Source organism: Tachyglossus aculeatus, chromosome 1 (assembly GCF_015852505.1).
Source record: "Tachyglossus aculeatus isolate mTacAcu1 chromosome 1, mTacAcu1.pri, whole genome shotgun sequence".
Classification (NCBI taxonomy): Eukaryota; Metazoa; Chordata; class Mammalia; order Monotremata; family Tachyglossidae; genus Tachyglossus; species Tachyglossus aculeatus.
Window position 1 is genome coordinate 34,870,876 of NC_052066.1, and position 20,978 is coordinate 34,891,853.

A 20,978-nucleotide genomic window follows, 5' to 3' on the forward strand; every position below is an offset into this window, starting at 1 on the left:
TGGGTTACATATAAGAAATGGAAAATCATGTAGTTTTTGTCCAGTTTCTCGCCTTAGTCCAAACTGGACATGCACAAAAGATATTTGTGAGTGCCGAATTCAATCGTATTTATTGAGTGCTTACTGTGTGCAAAGCACCGTACTAAGTGCCTGGGAGAATACAATATAACAATTAACAGGCACATTTGCTACCCACAATGAGCTACAATCGAGAGAAGAAGACTGTACCTGATGAATCCTTACCTTTCCAAAATAGATCATAAAGCAAAATGTCTTTAAAATTGTATATTTGATCCAAATGATATTTCCCAACTAAATTATGTGGGAATTTACTTACTTTCAATGTTTTAAATGATTCATATATTTAGTGATTTGTAGATCTTAAAATCATGCTCTGAATTTAAAGAATAGTTAGGTCTGAATCCAGGGTACTTAAGTTTTAATAAGATGCTGTAATCTGTACCCGTAAAGTTCTTACAGTTTACACTACCTTTCAATAAACTGCAATAAAATTTAGAACATTTCTACATTTCTACACACATTTTTAACATATCAAGGAACTTGATAGTTTTTTTGTGGGGGACAGTTATGATAGTTTATATACTTTTTAATTTGCTGGGCACCGAGGTGGGCTGAATCAAAACGATTTGTCTTCTGAATGCAGCCTCTACAGTCATATTTTGTTCATCTGTGGCATAGAGGATACTCAAAGACTTAGAAACATCAGCAGTAGATCCTTAGATCCTTAGGGGAAGCAGCGTGGCTCAGTGGAAAGGGCATGGGCTTTGGAGTCAGAGGTCATGGGTTCAAATCCCAGCTCCGCCACTTATCAGCTGTGTGACGTTGGGCTAGTCACTTCACTTCTCTGGGCCTCAGTTCCCTCATCTGTAAAATGGGGATGAAGACTGTGAGCCCCTCGTGGGACAACCTGATTACCTTGTACCTACCCCAGCGCTTAGAACAGTGCTTTGCAAATAGTAAGTGGTTAACAAATACCACCATTATTATTATTATTATTATTATTATTATTATTAGATTGTGAGCCCTGGGTAGGACAGGACTATGTCCCATCATGTCCCAGGACAGGACTAGAGAAGCAGTGTGGCTCAGTCGAAAGGGCATGGGATTTGGAGGCGGAGGTCATGGGTTCAAATCCCGCCCCCACCACTTGTCAGCTGTGTGACTTTGGGCAAGTCACTTAACTTCTCTGTGCCTCAGTTACCTCATCTGCAAAATGGGGATTAAGACTGTGAGCCCCCCATGGGACAACCTCATCACCTTGTAACCTCCCCAACAGTTAGAACAGTGCTTTTCACATAGTAAGTGCTCAATAAATGCCATTATTATTGTTATTATGTCTAACATTATCTTGTATCTATCCCAAGGTTTAGTAATAATAATAATAATAATAATAATAATAATAATAATAATAATAATAGTATTTGTTAAGTAACTGCTATGTGCTAAGCACTGTTCTAAGCGCTGGGGTAGATACAAGGTAATCAGGTTGTCCCACATGGGGCTCACAGTCTTAATCCCCATTTTACAGATGAGGTAACTGAGGCACAGAAAGGTTAAGTGGCTTGTCCAAGGTCACACAGCATACAAGTATCAGAGCTGGGATTAGAACCCATAACCCTTGACTCCCAAGCCTTTCCCAAGGGGAACACTTAACAAACAGCACAATTATTTTAATATCATCATCATTATTATTATAGTTAGTAGCAGTATAGTAGTAAGTAGTATTAGATCAGTAGAGCCCTCTTTGTAATTGTGTTATCACTGGTTCTCAATTAGGGTACACTGCTCAATTCCTATAGACCTTTGATGATTGGGCGAATTGCACCAGAAGGTCAAAACTCTGCAGGCAGGTGTAATAACTGGAAAGAGATTGGGAAATTTTGACATTATCTAGAACATTTAGGTCAGTAACAGTCAAATCAAATCCTTCTATTCAAACCAAAATGTGGACATTTTTACTGAACTAGTCTGTTTTCTTATAAATTGAAGTTTCCTATGTAATTACAGTAATGATAGTCCTGGCAGGAAAAGGAGACAAAAGAATTCTGTTGCTGTGAGCCCTATGGCTTCTACCTTTTCACAGCTCTCGCTGGAATGATCTAATGATCATTATTCATCCATGTTAACAATTCAAGAATCACTGAGAATCCCCCGCCCCAATTAATATCTTTGGAAAAAACTCTGACCCTCTCAGGGTTGTACCCGGAGAGTTTCCAGTACTCTACCAGTCTCGATGATGGGAGGGAGAGTAAAGCAGAGGCATTACCAATTCCATTCCTAACTTGGGCAGTGGCTAGTGAGTGGAAGACAATTTGCTACAAGTCAAGACTCCCCTGGGCTGGACAGTAGAAGCATGGGAGGGAGATAATAATAAGGATGGCATTTATTGAGCACTTATTATGTGCAAAGCACTGTTCTAAGCGCTGGGGAGGTTACAAGGTGATCAGGTTGTCCCACTTGGGGCTCACAGTCTTCATCCCCATTTTACAGATGAGGGAACTGAGGCACAGAGAAGTGAAGTGACTTGGTGGAGACTCCCATTTACTGCACAGAAGGAGGCAATGGTAAACACTTCCGTATTTTTACCAAGGAATCTCTGTGGATATAATACCAGAACAGTTGGAGATGGAGATAGGGCATTCTGAGAGAGATGTGCCCATGGGGTCACTATGGGTCGGAGATGACTCGACAGCATAAGACAAGGCAAGAAAAAACTCTGAATAATAATAATAATGATAATAATAATAATAATGGCATTTATTAATTACTTACTCTGTGCAAAGCACTGTTCTAAGCACTGGGGAGGTTACAAGGTGATCAGGTTGTCCCACGGGGGGCTCACAGTCTTCATCCCCATTTTACAGATGAGGTACCTGAGACCCAGAGAAGTGAAGTGACTTGGTGGAGACTCCAGTTTACTGCACAGAAGGAGGCAATGGTAAACACTTCCGTATTTTTACCAAGGAATCTCTATGGATATAACACCAGAACAATTGGAGATGGAGGTAGGGCATTCTGAGAGAGATGTGCCCATGGGGTTGCTGTGGGTCGGAGACGACTCGACAGTATAAGATAAGACAAGAAAAAACTCTGAATAATAATAATAATAATAATAATAATAATAATAATGGCATTTATTAAGCACTTACTATGTGCAAAGCACTGTTCTAAGCACTGGGGAGGTTACAAGGTGATCAGTTTGTCCCACGGGGGGCTCACAGTCTTAACCCCCATTTTACAGATGAGGGAACTGAGGCACAGAGAAGTTGTGACTCGCCCAAGGTCACACAGCTGACAATTGGCAGAGCTGGGATTTGAACCCATGACCTCTGACTCCAAAGCCCGGGCTCTTTCCACTGAGCCACGCTGCTTCTCTAACAAATACATATGCTTTCTTTTAAAATCAATCCATTAATTAATCATCAATCAATCATATTTATTGAGCACTTTATTTATTTTACTTGTACATATTTATTCTATTTATTTTATTCTGTTAATATGTTTTGTTTTGTTCTCTGTCTCCCCCCTTCTAGACTGTGAGCCCACTGTTGGGTAGAGGCCGTCTCTATATGTTGCCAACTTGTACTTCCCAAGTGCTTAGTACAGTGCTCTGCACACAGTAAGCACTCAATAAGTACGATTGAATGAATGAATGAATTCAGACCACTGTACTAAGCACTTGGAAGAGTGCACTACAAAAGAGTTGGTAGATGTTCCCTGCCCACAATGAGTCATAATATAAATAAATACATCTTCTAGACTGTGAGCCCACTGTTGGGTAGGGACCGTCTCTATATGTTGCCAACTTGTACTTCCCAAGCACTTACTACAGTGCTCTGCACACAGTAAGTGCTCAATAAATATGATTGATTGATTGATTAGGGATATGTATGCAAGTGCCATTCCCCTGAGGAAGGGGTGACAAAAGGGTGCAAATCTAAATGCAGGGGTGACTCAGAAGGGAGTGGAAGAAGAGGAAATGGGATCTTAAAGGGGGAAGGCTTCTTGGAGGAAATGTACTTGTAATACAGCTTTGAAGGTGGAGAGGATGATCATCTCTTGGATGTGAAAAGGGAGGGTGTTCCAGGCCAGAGACAGTATATTGGTGAGGTTTTAGTGGTTAGAGAGAGATGAGATCGAGTGGCTCAGAAGGGAGTGGAAGAAGAGGAAATGAGATCTTAAAGGGGGAAGGCTTCTTGGAGGAAATGTACTTGTAATACAGCTTTGAAGGTGGAGAGGATGATCATCTCTTGGATGTGAAAAGGGAGGGTGTTCCAGGCCAGAGACAGTATATTGGTGTGGTTTTAGTGGTTAGAGAGAGATGAGATCGAGTGGCTCAGAAGGGAGTGGAAGAAGAGGAAATGAGATCTTAAAGGGGGAAGGCTTCTTGGAGGAAATGTACTTGTAATACAGCTTTGAAGGTGGAGAGGATGATCATCTCTTGGATGTGAAAAGGGAGGGTGTTCCAGGCCAGAGACAGCATATTGGTGAGGGTTTAGTGGTTAGAGAGAGATGAGATCAAGTGGCTCAGAAGGGAGTGGAAGAAGAGGAAATGAGATCTTAAAGGGGGAAGGCTTCTTGGAGGAAATGTACTTGTAATACAGCTTTGAAGGTGGAGAGGATGATCATCTCTTGGATGTGAAAAGGGAGGGTGTTCCAGGCCAGAGACAGTGTATTGGTGAGGTTTTAGTGGTTAGAGAGAGAGGTGAGATCGAGGTACCGGGAGTAGATTGGCATTAGAGGAGCCAACTGTGTGGTCTGGGTGTTAGGGGAAAATCACAGAGGTATGGGCAGGGAACACGTCTGTTAATTCTCTTGAATTGTAGTCTCCCAAGTGTTTAGTACAGTGCTCTACACATAGTAAGGAAAAACAGCATGGTATAGCGGATAGAGCAAGGCTTGGGAGTAAGAGGATCATAGGTTCTAATCATATCTGCTGTTTAACCTCGGGCAAGTCACTTTACATCTTGGTGCCTCTGTTCCCTCATCTGTAAAATGGGGATTGGCACTGTGAACCCCATGTGGGACAGGGACTGTGTCCAACCAGATTTGCTTGTGTCTACACAAGCACCGTGGTTCAGTGGAAAGAGCACAGGTTTGCGAGTCAGAGGATGTGGGTTCTTATCCTGACTCTGCCACTTGACAGCTGTGTGACCTTGGGCAAGTCACTTAACTTCTCTGGGCCTCAGTTACCTCTATGGTAAAATGGCGATTAAGACTGTAAGCCCCTCGTGGGACAACCTGCTTACCATGTATCTACCCCAGTGCTTAGAACAGTGCTTGGCACATAGTAAGTGCTCAACAAATACCATAATTAATTACTATTATTACAGTGCTTGGCATACAGTAAATTCTTAAGAAATACCACAACTATTATTATTATTTTTAGATACCATTGATTGATTGATTGATTGAGTAGCAGCGTCGCTCAGTGGAAAGAACACAGGCTTGGAAGTCAGCGGTCATGGGTTCTAATCCCGGCTCCATCACCTGTCAGCTGTGTGACTTTGGGCGAGTCACTTCACCTCTCTGTGCTTCAGTTACCTCATCTGTAAAATGGGGATGAAGAATGTGAGTCCCACATGGGGCAACCTCATTATCTTATATCTCTCCCAGTGCTTACAACAGTGGGCTTACCTCCTTCCCCTCCCCACAGCACCTCTATATATATATATGTATGTATATATATTTGTACATATTTATTACTCTATTTATTTTACTTGTTCATATTTATTCTATTTAATTTATTTTGTTAATATGCTTTGTTTTGTTGTCTGTCTCCCCCTTCTAGACTGTGAACCCCCTGTTGGGTAAGGACCATCTCTGTATGTTGCCAACTTGTACTTCCCAAGCACTTAGTACAGTGCTCTGCACACAGTAAGCACTCAAAAAATGTGATTGAATGAATGAATGAATGCTTGGCACATAGTAAGCACTTAACAAATGCCATTATTATTATTACTATTGATTGCTTGATTGGAAGGGTTAGGTGATTGAGTACCTTAAACCCAATGATAAGGAGTATCTAGTGAATGTGGAGTTGGATGGGCAACCACTGAAAGTTCTTGTGAAGTGGAAAAACATGGACTGAACACCTCTGTAGAAAGATGATCTGAGCAGCAAATATATGCTTAGATATACTTTCTTCTTGATAATTGTAACTTTTTTCTAAGGCTATCCTTGAATTCGGTAGCTGATGAATAGCTGGATTTTGATCAGAATACCTATTCCTTTCAGGTTTTATCAGCAACTTTACATAACAAAGTTTCAGACTTGCCCGAGTTTAAACAACATCACAAATTTGATATTGGTAGCTCTTTAAAATATTGCGTTAATTACTGCTATTTTTGTTGGTGGTTATGGTTATGATATCTTTCAAGGGAAAACAATTTTCTATTTAATGTGGTTGTCATGAGAATTCTTGGGACTGCTTCTATAATTAACTGGACCTATTAAATTGAAATGTTGTTATGTTTTCAAATACTGTGAACAGAGGCTGAAGAAAGAATCCAACTTTTTAGATCTGGTAAGTTTCCTTTTTGTTCTTTTCATGAGCCTTTCCATTATGAACTTGGAAATGGGAAAAGTTGGTGTAATCAGTTTTATTACCAAATCAATAAATAATACTGGCTAGGAACTCTGTACTAAGTGCTTGAAAGAGAACAATGGAGGTTATATGTATGATCCTTGCTCTCAAAGACCTTAAAATTTTTGTGGTGGGAAGATGGAAGATGAAGAGTATTAATAAATGGATATGTGAATCAATCCATCAATCGATCAATCAATAGTATCTAGTGAATGTTTACTCTGAGCCCAGCAGCTTACGTAGTAGTAAATCAATGTATATAAGTTATTATTATGGATGGTTGTGAATGCCAAAGTGCTTGAGTGATGCGGAAGTGCTAAGATGGTAGTTAGAAAGAGATTACCTGGAAGAAGAAATAACAACTAGGGCAGACTCCTGGAGCCCCTCTCAAGATCACACCTGGAGAGTTTCCAGTACATCAGAGGAATTGCACTAACATCATTATCTATAACGTATTTATTTATATTAATGTTTGCCTATCCCTCTAGACTGTAAGCTCATTGTGGGCAGGGATCGTGTACCAGTCTTGGCTGCAGGAGGGAGAATCAAGCAGATGCATACCCATTCCATTTCTAGCATGGGAAGTGGCTAGCGAGTGGAAGGCTATCTGTTACAAGTCAAAACTCAACTTGCTGGGCATCAGTGGCATAGGAAATAATAATAATAATAATAATAATGGTATTTATTAAGCGCTTACTATGTGTAAATCACTCTTCTAAGCACTGGGGAGGTTACAAGGTTATCAGGTTGTCCCATGAGGGGCTCACAGTTATCCTCATTTTACAGATGAGGTAACTGAGGCACTGAGAATAATCATCATTATCAATCGTATTTATTGAGCGCTTACTATATGCAAAGCACTGTTCTAAGCACTGGGGAGGTTACAAGGTTATCAGGTTGTACCACATGGAGCTTACAGTCTTAATCCCCATTTTACAGATGAGGTAACGGAGGCACAGAGAAGTTGTGACTTGCCCAGAGTCACACAGCTGACACTTGGCAGAGCCAGGGTTTGAACCCATGACCTCTGACTCCAAAGCCCGGGCTCTTTCCACTGAACCACACTGCTTCCCTGGATTTTGATCAGAATACCTATTCCTTTCAGGTTTTATCAGCAACTTTATATAACAAAGTTATATAGCGCGAGGGTGGAAACTCAAGTTTATTAGACTGAGAAAGGCTGTGGTAAACCACTTCAGTATTTTTACCAAGAAAATTCTATGGATATCGTATCAGAATGATTGCAGATGGAGGTGGGGAGTTCTGAGAGAGATGTGTCCATGGAGTTGCTGTGGGTCGGAAACAACTCGGCAGCATAAGACAAGACTCCTGGAGGGGTTGGGTTATATGAAGGACTTTGAAAGTCGAGAGAACTATGGTGTGGTGCATTTGAAGTGGCAGGTAGTTTCAGACAGGAGGAAGAGCAAGAGCAAGGGGTCAGAGATGATGATGACGATGATGATGATGGCATTTGTTAAGCGCTTATTATGTGTCAAGCACTGTTCTAAGCACTGGGGTAGATACAAGATCGGCAGGGTGGATATGATCCCTGTCCCATTTAAGACATAGTTTTTATTCTCATTCTACAGATGAGGTAACTGAGGCACAGAGAAATTAAGTGACTTGCCCAGGGTCACACAGCAAACAAGTGGCTGAGCAGGGAGTAGAACCTAGGTCTTTCTGGCTCCTAGGCCTGTGATCTATCCGCTAGGCCATGCTGCTTCACTGAGCCTGAGGCTAAGTGAGACTCAGCTAGAACTCCCTGTTGTAAAACATTGCTCCTGGCTTAAGCTGTTTCTGGGGATAGGAAAGCTAGGGCAAATTCGCTTGGGACTACTTTTAGCCTACTCATTTGTTCATTTGCTTCCCTGAACAAAGACTTCAGGAAATCCTGCAGCGAAACACATGCTTTCTTATTGAATGAAGATGATAATAATAACACACATTCAATCCGTCACCAAAACCTGCCGGTCTCACCTCCACAACATCACCAAGATCTGTCCTTTCCTCTTCATCAAACCGCTACCTCGCTGGTTCAATGTCTCATCCTATCCTGACTGGATTACTGCATCAGCCTCCTCTCTGGTCTCCCATCTCCTTGTCTCTCTTCGCTTCAGTCTATACTTCACTCTGCTGCCCGGATTATCTTTGTAAAGAAATGCTCTGGACAAGTCACTCCCCTCCTCAAAAATCTCCAGTGGTTGCCTGTCAACCTACGAATCAAGCAAAAAACTCCTTACTCTCGGCGTCAGTGCTCTCCATCACCTCGGCCTCTCCTACTTCACCTCCCTTCTCTCCTTCTACAGCCCAGCCCACACCCTCCACCCCTCTGCCGCTAACCTCCTCAATGTACCTCTTTCTCGCCTGTCCCGCCATCAACCCCCAGCCCACATCCTTCCCCTGGCCTGGAATGCCCTCCCTCCAAACATCCGCCAACCTAGCTCTCTTCCTCCCATCAAAGCCCCACTGAGAGCTCACCCCCTCCAGGAGGCCTTCCCAGACTTCCCCCCTTTTTCCTCCCCTCCTCCCCATCCCCCCCCGCCTTACCTCCTTCTCCTCCCCACAGCACCGGTATATATTTGTACAGATTTATTACTTTATTTACTTACTTGTGCATATTTACTATTCTATTTATTTTGTTAATGATGTGCATATAGTTATAATTCTATTTGTACTGATGATTTTGGCACCTGTCTACATGTTTTGTTTTGTTGTCTGTCTCCCCCCCTCTTGACTGTGAGCCCATTGTTGGGTAGGGATCATCTCTATATGTTACCGACTTGTCCTTCCTAAGCGCTCAGTACAGTACTCTGCACGCAGTAAGTGCTCAATAAATACAATTGAATGAATGAAATAATAATGATAACAACAGTTATAATAGTGGCTGAGTGCTTACTTCATGCTAACAGCTGGGATAGCTACATGATAATCATGTTGGATACAGTCCCTGTCTCACGTGAAGGTCATAGTCTAAGTAGGAGGGAGTAGGATTCTGGAAATCAATTCTCAAGTTTAGTCCTTGCAGCTTTGAACCTCAGTGACTTTAAATATCATCTTGTAAATTCATGTTGTTATCCTTCCGTACTGTTGTGCTGACTAATTCCCCATCTCGGCCATCTTCTGGTTTGGTAATTTGGTTCAGTCATGATTACTGAGGCCCATGTAATGATAATAATAATTGTGGTACTTATTTAGCGTGCTGGTGTGGATACAAGCAAATCGGGTCAGACACAGTCCCTGTCCCACATGGGGGTCACTGCCTTAACCCCATTTTACAGATGAGGTAACTGAGGCACAGAGAAGTGAAGTGACTGCCCAAGGTCACACAGCAGGCAAGTGGCAGAGCTGGGATTACCACCCAGGCCCTTCTGACTCCCAATCCCTAACTCTATCCACTAGGCCATGCTTCTCACTACTACTTCCTGGCTGGATCTATTAGTAGCACATTTTCTCCTTCTAAACACAGGATGGCTAATTTTTTGTCCTGGGTTGAGATTATGCAGCCAAGCAGCCCCACTTTCAGTCTCATGAAGCGAAACTTGCAGCATCTAATTGAGCTTTCTGTGAACCTGGCCACGGTCTATGTGTTTCTTATCTGCTTTGCAGCTGGACTGACAGATGGGTTACCGAGCACCACACTTTCAGAGTACACTAAAAGTAAGTACAGTTGACGACAATGAAGATATATAAAAATAGGCTGTGTTTTCCTCAAGAGAGTGTGGAGTAATATGTTCATAGAGAGACACCTAGGTGGAAATACATAGGGGAGAGAAGCAAGGATGTAACACAGAATTATGTAGAGGACATACTTAGGTGGAGTTATATAGAGAGAGGTTTTGTGTCATTCTCTATCCCCTAAGCAAGGACATAGCACAGAACTATGTAGAGGACATGGAACTGCCTGAGGCACTCTAAAGACATGTGGCAAGGCAGCTGAAGGAAACTAGGAGAAATTTGGTCAGCAGCTTGACAGAATAGGGTCTCTCTGTCCCAACTGCTCTTCATTGTAACCTAAATAAGTTTTGCATGAGAGATTCATAGTAAAAGTAGTAGTAATAATAATAATAATGATGTCATTTATGTGCAGAGCACTGTTCTCAGTGCTGGGCAGGTTACATGATCATGTTGTCCCACGGGGGGCTCACACTTTTAATCCCCATTTTACAGATGAGGTAACTGAGGCACAGAGAAGTGAAATGACTTGCCCAAAGTCACACAGCTGACAACTGGTGGAGCCGGGATTTGCACCCCTGGCCTCTGACTCCAAAGCCCGGGCTTGTTCCACTGAGCCATGCTGCTTCCCCTCCTTGACCTTGGGCAAACCACTCAACTACTCTGTGCCTCAGTTACCTCATATGTAGAATGGGGATTAAGACTATGAGCCCCACGTGGGACACCCTGACTACCTTGTATCCCCCAAGTGCTTAGAACAGTGCTTTGCACATAGTAAGCACATAACAAATACCATCATTATTATCAGTAGTAGTTGTAGTAGTAGTAGTATCAGCAGCAGCATTTACTAAAAACTCACTGGTTGCGGGGACACCGTACTAGTTGCTTGTGAAATGCAGAATAATTAAAGCACATGTTCCCAGCCCACAAAGAACTTACCTTCTAAAATGTTTGCAATACTGTCGATACATGAATTCAACAGCCATATGAGTGTTAAATAGTGTATAAAATAAGTTCATAAAATGCTAGGGAAGGATGAAGTAATAATAGGGCTCAAGATCCTGGGAAATTAAACAGGGAAAGCTTGTTGGAAGAGGTGAGATCAATCAGTTATATTTCCTGAGCACTTGCTATGTGCAGAGTGCTGTACTAAGTGCCTGAGAAAGTGCAGTAGAGCAAGGAGGAGTGTAAGTAGGATTGCATGTGAGTAGACTGTGGTATATCTGATGTTGAGGGGGAGAAGCCAGCCCTGTTGAGGGGATGAAGGCTGGAGAGTCGAGAGTGAGAACTGTAAACTCATTCTGGGAAGGGAATGTGTTTGTTATATTGTATACTGGAGAAGCAGTGTGGCTCAATGGAAAGAGCAGGGCCTTTGGAGTCAGAGATCATGGGTTCAAATCCTGACTCCACCAATTGTCAGCTCTGTGACTTTGGACAAATCACTTAACTTCTCTGGGCCTCAGTTACCTCATCTGCAAAATGGGGATTAAGACTGTGAGCCCCTCAGGAGACAACCTGATCACCTTGTAATCTCCCCAGTGCTTAGAACAGTGCTTTACATGTAGTAAGTGCTTAATAAATGCCATTATCATTACTGTATTCTGTTACTGTAATCTGTTACATTGGATCTATGCTCTCTCAAGCACTTAGTACAGTGCTCTGCACACAATAAGCACTCAATAAATATTATTGATTGACTGACTGGAGGAGTGAATACAGCATGTGGAAAAAAGGGCTAAAGAAATGAGATAATGGAAAGCCTGGAAAACTAAAGTGAGGTATGTTTTGTTTAGTAGAAACACAGGAGGACAGTGGAGTGCTTTGAGGAGAAAATAGGTCCCCACCCCAGTTTCCAAAGATTTACTTCTATGAGCTTTCAGAAGCTACAGAAAACACAGATTAAAGTGAGAAGTCATAAAATATATTAAAAATCCCTCTTGTTCATTTTAATAACTTTATGCTTTCAAAGTTTCCCAGCTTGTGAACTCTGTGTATGTGGAAAACATGACTTGAATACATTCAAAGCTAGAGCCTATAATTTCATTTCAGAGAGAATTAGGACATTTATGTAAACAGATGGAGAAAAACAGGGGAAAGTGGAATAACATGGAAATGAGGAATAGAATATTTCTTCTCAATACTAATATGCTGGTAAGAATTTTTAGAAAAATATATTTTTAAGATTCCCCTTCAGTATCTTTACTTTGAGAACCATATTTTCTTGCAAACCTAAATCCAAATCTTCTTAGTGATGATAGTGAGATAATATTGCTAACAACATGCCCACATAGTTTTCATTTTGTTTTGGTAATGAATTCTGTGATGATTTTCATTCATTCAGTCATATTTATGGAGTGCTTACAGTGCTTGGGAAGTACAATTCGGCAACATATAAAGTCCCTACCCTGAAGTAAAATATGATTAGCTTGAGGTTGCTTTAATTAGAGAACAACAATAAAACAAATGTACTTAAAACTAAGTCTGAAGATGATATTAAGATGTCAAATATATTTGCAGTCTCATCTTTAACCGAAATGAGAAGTCAAGGCACATTATATTCTCTACTCTAGTTAATCTGGAAGAGACATAAAAGGAAGTTATTTCACTAGCAGATTTAAGGCAAGTGAGATTCTGGGTTAACTTTCCTATTTGCCTCCTGTTGTGTGCCATTACTTCATTGGAAGAAAGGCAGAAAGAGTCACTTTTTTTCTTCTTAGTGTAATGAAAAGAGACAAAAATAAAGAGTTCATTTCAGGGGTGCTGTTGCTTTCTTGCCAGCAGCACCATGATGTTCATACCAGGAGAGGATAAAGAAAGAGAACAGGAGAAAAATGAAATGTATCAAAAGATGGGATTGGCTCACTAGAGACATATTCCTTCTTCTGCAGGTACAGTGTAAGAAAAGTACATTCAACTCATTTCAAACAGAAGCAGATAAAATCTAGCCTAAAACTTTTTTAGAAGTTAATGACAGCAGAAAAAGCAGTTAGCAAACAAGGATAAATCGAATAGTCAGCAAGGCTTTGCCCTAGCAATTGAATGTTCTTGAAGAAAACTGACATGTAATAGAAATTTTATTTATGATATATACATATAAACATCTATATCTATCTATCTATATCTATCTATCTATCTATATATATACATATATATATATGTATAACAACTCTGTGTGTGTCATGACTATCCATTCATTCAATCGTATTTATCGAGCTCTTACTGTGTGCAGAGCACTGCACTAGTGGAATTGAGTGATATGCAACCAACACTTCATTCAAAATTTGTTGCAAATGAAGGTTTGTACACTGATTCCTTTGGAGATTTTGGATCATCTGTGCTTTGCCTGTTTGTAATGTATGTGAATGTCTGGCTTTACCCGCAGACTATAAGCTCCTTCTGGACAGGGCTCTAATCTACCATCTCTATTGTACTGTAGACTGCCAGAGTGCTCTGAAAGTAATCACTCAGAAAATACCACTGATTGATCGATTCCCTTTTCCAAACTCAACCAAATGTCATTTTTAACTGTCTTCTAATAGAGTATCATTTTTATAATTCCTTTTGGAACAAGTTGCTGTCTCTTCCAGGAGCTTTAAAAAATCTGTCCTTCCTTAATTTTTAAGAACAGAGGGTATTTTGGTTTATTTTTTAAATTGTACACTGGGGTAATAGATATTTTTGTGTATAAGGTGACAAAATCTATTATCTTACTTGAAACCTGCAAAGAATTTACAAGGTCGCTAAGATTTCTCTCTTTCTAACTGCACAATCAAACCCCTCTGTTTTCTGTCCTTGTTCAACATTTTCCCAGCTATTTCTCACTCCAGGTAGTCTGAGCCCATCTCCAATTTCTCAGCTGATTTAGTTCTTTGCCTATTTGCTCAGAGCTCAGGTTTTAGGCAGTGGACTTTTCTTTTCACTTTTTTCTACCCTCATACTAATAAATGCTCAGTGGATATGTAATGTAAGCTCGCAGTAAACGTGACCATGAGAGCATTCTGACTAGAGAAACCTTGTGAAATGTTTCTTTATAGATTCTTATAGGGATCTTTGGTTAGTTCAAATGGACTCAACTTGATCCTGATCATCTCTGGCAGGAGGTTAATTTGTTATACCTTGAGTTGATTGGAACTATCATATTTTATACATTTTCAAGGCAAAGCACAAGATCGGCAAGTTGCTATCTCCATCTTGCACACAGCCTGTTGTTGAAAAACATGAGCAGTTGCCTTGGTGAATAAAGTCTTCCCAGAGAAGGTCAATCTATGCTTAGTTTAAGATCACATCTTTATTTCTTGTTATGGCAGGCAACAACAGGTCAGTGAAATACATTTTTCAGTTTTTTAAATACAGTTTGGGTTCATCACATGTATTAATCCTGTGACTCATCAGTTCCTGACTAGGCAAGAGGAAGGCTTCAGACGTTTACTGAGACCCAAGTTACCCCAGCGCAGCTGTCACCCATGGAACCTCTATATATCAGTGACTAAAACAGTGCTCCAGAGCTTAGAACAGTGCTTTGCACATAGTAAGCGCTTAACAAATGCCATCATCATTATTATTATTAAATGCAAATACCTTGAAAGTATACAAGCCATTTCCTCTTTCTTGGAAGTCCCACCTCCTCCTTCCCTCAAACCGTACTCTTTCCTTTTTCCAAAATTGTTTTAACATTCTATATTCTCTCTGAAGTCTTTTTAATTTATATTTTCTATCCTGGTCCTTATGGTGCATCTACCTTTCCAGAAACTAATGCATGTATCTGTAAATTCAGACACATGTTCCTATTATTCATACTCATGTGTACATATGAGATTGAATGTACTGAGTCCTGTGATCTCTGGACGCATTCTGAAAAAATGCATCATTTCCCAGTATTAAGTGCATTCTGTCTCTCCTGGGCTATCACCTCCACAAACAATTATGTACATATCTGAAATGTATTTATGTTAATATCTCCCTCCCCCACTAGACTGTAAGATAGTTGTGGGCAGGGAATGTATCTGTTTATTTTTGTATTGTCATCTACCGTCATCTACCGGTAGATTAGCCGTCATCTACCGCCCTCCGGGCCCCACTTCCAACTTCTTTAACGACTTTGACCCCTTCCTCACCTTCCTTCTCTCCTTCTCCATGCCCACTCTGATCCTCGGAGACTTCAATATCCACGTGGATATCCCTAACGACTCCTCTGCCGCCCGCCTTCTATCTCTCCTTGACGCTGCCAACCTCTTCCTCCACCCCACCTCACCCACTCACCAACTTGGTCATACCCTCGACCTCATCATCTCCTACCGCTGCACTGTGTCCACCCTCACCAACTCTGTGATCCCTCTCTCTGATCATAATCTTCTCACCTGCCTCCTCACTCACACTCCTTTCCCCTGTAAATCCGTATTACTCCCTCACAGAGATCTCCGCTCTCTGGACCCCACCCATCTTTCGGAGCGCCTCACACCCCACCTCGCCGCCCTCTCCTTTCTACCCAGTCAGATTACTGCTCTCAACTCTACCCTTTCTACTCAGCTAGACTCGCTCGCTCCCCTTTCCCTTCGCCGCTCTCGCACCACTAACCCACAGCCCTGGATCACTGCCACTGTCCGCCTCCTTCGCTCTTATGCTCGAGCTGCCGAACGCTGCTGGCGAAAGTCTAAACACCATGCCAACCTCGTTCACTTCAAGTTTATCCTTTCCTGCCTTAACTCAGCCCTCTCTTCTGCCAGACAAAACTATTTCTCCTCCCTTATTGACACCCATGCCCATCACCCCCGCCAGCTCTTCCGTACATTCAACTCCCTTCTCAGGCCCCCGGTTCCTCCCCCTCCTCCTTCCCTCACCCCCAACGATCTGGCCTCCTACTTCATCAACAAAATTAAATCCATCAGGTCCGACCTCCCCAAAGTCTCTTCCCCCCTTTCTCCAACCCCCCGGCTCTCAACACTCTCTGCTACTCTCCCATCCTTCCCAGCGGTATCCTCAGAGCAACTCTCCTCACTCCTCTCAAGTGCTACTCCGGCCACCTGTGCTTCTGACCCCATTCCCTCTCATCTTATGAAATCTCTCGCTCCATCCCTTCTCCCCTCCTTAACTTCCATCTTCAACCGCTCACTCTCCACTGGTTCCTTCCCCTCTGCCTTCAAACATGCCCATGTCTCTCCCATCCTAAAAAAACCCTCTCTTGACCCCACCTCACCTTCTAGTTATCGTCCCATATCCCTCCTACCATTCCTTTCCAAACTCCTTGAACGAGTTGTCTACACGCGCTGCCTAGAATTCCTCAACAACAACTCTCTCCTCGACCCCCTCCAGTCTGGCTTCCGTCCCCTTCATTCCACGGAAACTGCCCTCTCAAAGGTCACCAATGACCTCCTGCTTGCCAAATCCAACGGCTCATACTCGGTCCTAATCCTCCTCGACCTCTCAGCTGCCTTTGACACTGTGGACCACCCCCTTCTCCTCAACACGTTATCTGACCTTGGCTTCACAGACTCCGTCCTCTCCTGGTTCTCCTCTTATCTCTCCGGTCGTTCTTTCTCAGTCTCTTTTGCAGGCTCCTCCTCCCCCTCCCATCCTCTTACTGTGGGGGTTCCCCAAGGTTCAGTGCTTGGTCCCCTTCTGTTCTCAATCTACACTCACTCCCTTGGTGACCTCATTCGCTCCCACGGCTTCAACTATCATCTCTACGCTGATGACACCCAGATCTACATCTCTGCCCCTGCTCTCTCCCCCTCCCTCCAGGCTCGCATCTCCTCCTGCCTTCAGGACATCTCCATCTGGATGTCCGCCCGCCACCTAAAGCTCAACATGTCGAAGACTGAGCTCCTTGTCTTCCCTCCCAAACCTTGTCCTCTCCCTGACTTTCCCATCTCTGTTGACGGCACTACCATCCTTCCCGTCTCACAAGCCCGCAACCTTGGTGTCATCCTCGACTCCGCTCTCTCATTCACCCCTCACATCCAAGCCGTCACCAAAACCTGCCGGTCTCAGCTCCGCAACATTGCCAAGATCCGCCCTTTCCTCTCCATCCAAACCGCTACTCTGCTCATTCAAGCTCTCATCCTATCCCGTCTGGACTACTGCACTAGCCTTCTCTCTGATCTCCCATCCTCGTGTCTCTCTCCACTTCAATCCATACTTCATGCTGCTGCCCGGATTATCTTTGTCCAGAAACGCTCTGGACATATTACTCCCCTCCTCAAAAACCTCCAATGGCTACCGATCAATCTGCGCATCAGGCAGAAACTCCTCACCCTGGGCTTCAAGGCTGTCCATCACCTCGCCCCCTCCTACCTCACCTCCCTTCACTCCTTCTACTGCCCAGCCCGCACCCTCCGCTCCTCCACCGCTAATCTCCTCACTGTACCTCGCTCTCGCCTGTCCCGCCATCGACCCCCGGCCCATGTCATCCCCCGGGCCTGGAATGCCCTCCCTCTGCCCATCCGCCAAGCTAGCTCTCTTCCTCCCTTCAAGGCCCTGCTGAGAGCTCACCTCCTCCAGGAGGCCTTCCCAGACTGAGCCCCTTCTTTTCTCTCCCCCTCGTCCCCCTCTCCATCTCCCCGTCTTACCTCCTTCCCTTCCCCACAGCACCTGTATATATGGATATATGGTTGTACATATTTATTACTCTATTTATTTATTTATTTATTTATTTTACTTGTACATTTCTATCCTACTTATTTTATTTTGTTGGTATGTTTGGTTCTGTTCTCTGTCTCCCCCTTTTAGACTGTGAGCCCACTGTAGGGTAGGGACTGTCTCTATGTGATGCCAATTTGTACTTCCCAAGCGCTTAGTACAGTGCTCTGCACATAGTAAGCGCTCAATAAATACGATTGATTGATTGATTGATTGTATTATATTGCACTTGGGAGGCCAAGTGCTTAGTACAGTGCTCTGCTTGCAGTAAACGCTCAATAAATACAATTGACTGATTACATTTTATTGCCTAGAACTTCATTACTTGCACTTACATCTACAACCATTTGAAGATCTAGATTGATCTAGATTTATTGAGCTCTACAGATAGATGTAGATATAGATGCATAATATCATATGTATGGGCATATATCTGCATGAATTTACAGGTCTCTAGATAGTTTGATATATCTATATATCATATATACACCTGAATCACATTGTACCTTCAGTCTAATTCAAGGCCCAACAGACATGATCATTTCAGGGAGACAAGCAGAAACAGCTCAGCGGACAGCACAAAATTCTTTACTCTATGTTTGCAGATCTTACTGAGGCACCTGGGACTGACTACAGACCAAAGCTCTGAAAATGGATTATTTGATTCTTTTCCTATTCTGTTGAGTTGTCTCTGACCCAGAGCAATGCCATGGACACATCTCTCTCAGAATGCCACATCTCCTGTAACCGTTCTGGTAGTGTAGCCATAGCTTCCTTGGCAAAAACCCAGAAGTGATTCACCACTGCCTCCTTCCATGCAGTAAACCTGAATCTCCACCCTCGACTCTGTCCCAGGCCACTGCTGCCCAGCACAGGGGAGTTTTGACATGCAGCAGACTGCCTTCCACTCGCTAGCCACTGCCCAAGATAGGAATGAAATGGATATGCCACTGCTTGACTTTCCCTCCCACAGTTGAGAATGGCAGGGTACTGGAAACTCTCCAGATGTGACCGTGAGATGGGGTTATTCAATTCAGTTGTCCTGAAAATCAATTGAGAGATTTAGGCTACTTATTGATGGGCTAGTTGGTCAAGTTAGAGTTATAGTTGAAGTAACCTTGTGTGACCATTCCCCAGTCAATCCTGAAGAGCAATGTTGTCTGGTAGGCCTTGGTCATGGTCCAATTTTTGTATGCTGCCATGTTAAAAAATGAAGAAGAAATCTTCAAAATGGTGTCAGAAAATGCAGGATGCTTCCAACGATACTCTGAAAAGCTTTCAGCTCAACAGGTTAAGAGAGAAATAACTCTGGGAAGCAGCATGGCCTACTAGAAAGAACACAGGCCTGGGAATCAGAGGATCTGGGTTCCATGACTTATCCGCTGTGTGACTTTGGGCAAGTCATGTAACTTCTCTGGACCTCAGTTACCTAATCTGTAAAATGGAGATGAAATCCTCCTCCCTCCAACATAGACTTTGAACCCCACATCCAACCTGATTATTGTGTATCTACCCCCAGCCCTTAGTAAAGTAAGTTGCACATACTAAGCACTTAACAAATACAATTTAGAAAAAGTCTCTGAGACCCTAGTCTAGGAAATGCTATTTGTGGAAACTGTAATTCCAGAGTCACAAGAGACCTGTAGATGATGAAAAAGAAAAGTCTGAAGAAAATGGAAGTCATATAGTTGCCTACACTCGAAGAACCCTACTCACAGTCAAAGTTTTCATGGGTAAAGCCCGAACTTCAGACACTCACCAAATTCTGCTTTCTATCTAGTCAATCAAGAAATTGTTTTTATTGAGCACTGCATGTGTGCACAGTACTACTAAGCCTTTGGGAGAGTACAATATACCAGAGTTAGTTGATGTTCTCCCTGCCCAGAAGACACCTAAAGTCTAGATGGGGACACAGGCATTAAAATAAATTATGGATATATACATAAGTGCTGTGGGCCTGAGGTTTGGGTGAATAAAGGGTACAAATCCAAGTGCATGGGTGAAACAGAAGGGAGTGGGCGTAGCAAAACTAAGGAATTATTTGGGGAAGGCCTCTTGCAGGTGATGTGATTTTAATAAGGCTTTGAAGATGGTGAGAGCGATGGTCTGCCATGTATAAAAGGGGAAAGAGTTCCAGGACAATGGCAGGACATGGGCCAGAGGTTGGAAAAAGAGAATTCCTTATCTTCCCACACAAACTCTGTCCTTCCCCTGATTTTCTCATCACTGTAGAGAGCACCACCACCCTTCCTGTCTTACAAGCTGGTAACCTTGGCACTATCTTTGACTCCTCTCTCTCCTTCACCTCACGTATTCAGTCTATCACTAAATCCTGTCTTCACAACATCACAAAAATCCACCCTTTCCTCTCCATTCTGTTGCTTTATTGATCCAAACAATTATCCTTGATTACTGTATCAGCCTCCTTGCTGGATTCCCTGCCTCCTACCCCTCCCCACTCCAGTCCATACTTCACTCTGCTACCCGGATCATTTTTCTACAAAAATGTTTCCCCACTCCGCAAAAAGCTTCCAATGGGTGGCCATCCCCCTCTGTATCAAAAAGAAATTCCTTACCATCAATTTTAAAAGCACTAAATCACCTTGCCCCGTCCCACCTCACCATGCTACTCTTCTACTATAACCCAGTCAATCAATCAATCAATCAATCAATCGTATTTATTGAGCGCTTACTATGTGCAGAGCACTGTACTAAGCGCTTGGGAAGTACAAATTGGCATCACATAGAGACAGTCCCTACCCAACAGTGGGCTCACAGTCTAAAAGGGGGAGACAGAGAACAGAACCAAACATACCAACAAAATAAAATAAGTAGGATAGAAATGTACAAGTAAAATAAATAAATAAATAAATAACTAGAGTAATAAATATGTACAACCATATATACATATATACAGGTGCTGTGGGGAAGGGAAGGAGGTAAGACGGGGGGATGGAGAGGGGGACGAGGGGGAGAGGAAAGAAGGGGCTCAGTCTGGGAAGGCCTCCTGGAGGAGGTGAGCTCTCAGCAGGGCCTTGAAGGGAGGAAGAGAGCTAGCTTGGCG

The 20,978-nt window shown here is 42.8% G+C and overlaps 1 non-coding gene across 1 annotated transcript; it reads left to right on the forward strand.

The window, feature by feature from the left end:
* Nucleotides 1-2,205: 2,205 nt before the first annotated feature.
* LOC119938582 lies at nucleotides 2,206-2,344 on the forward strand. Its single transcript, XR_005454462.1, has one exon. It is a non-coding gene; the product is annotated as a small nucleolar RNA SNORA7 (small nucleolar RNA).
* Nucleotides 2,345-20,978: the final 18,634 nt, after the last annotated feature.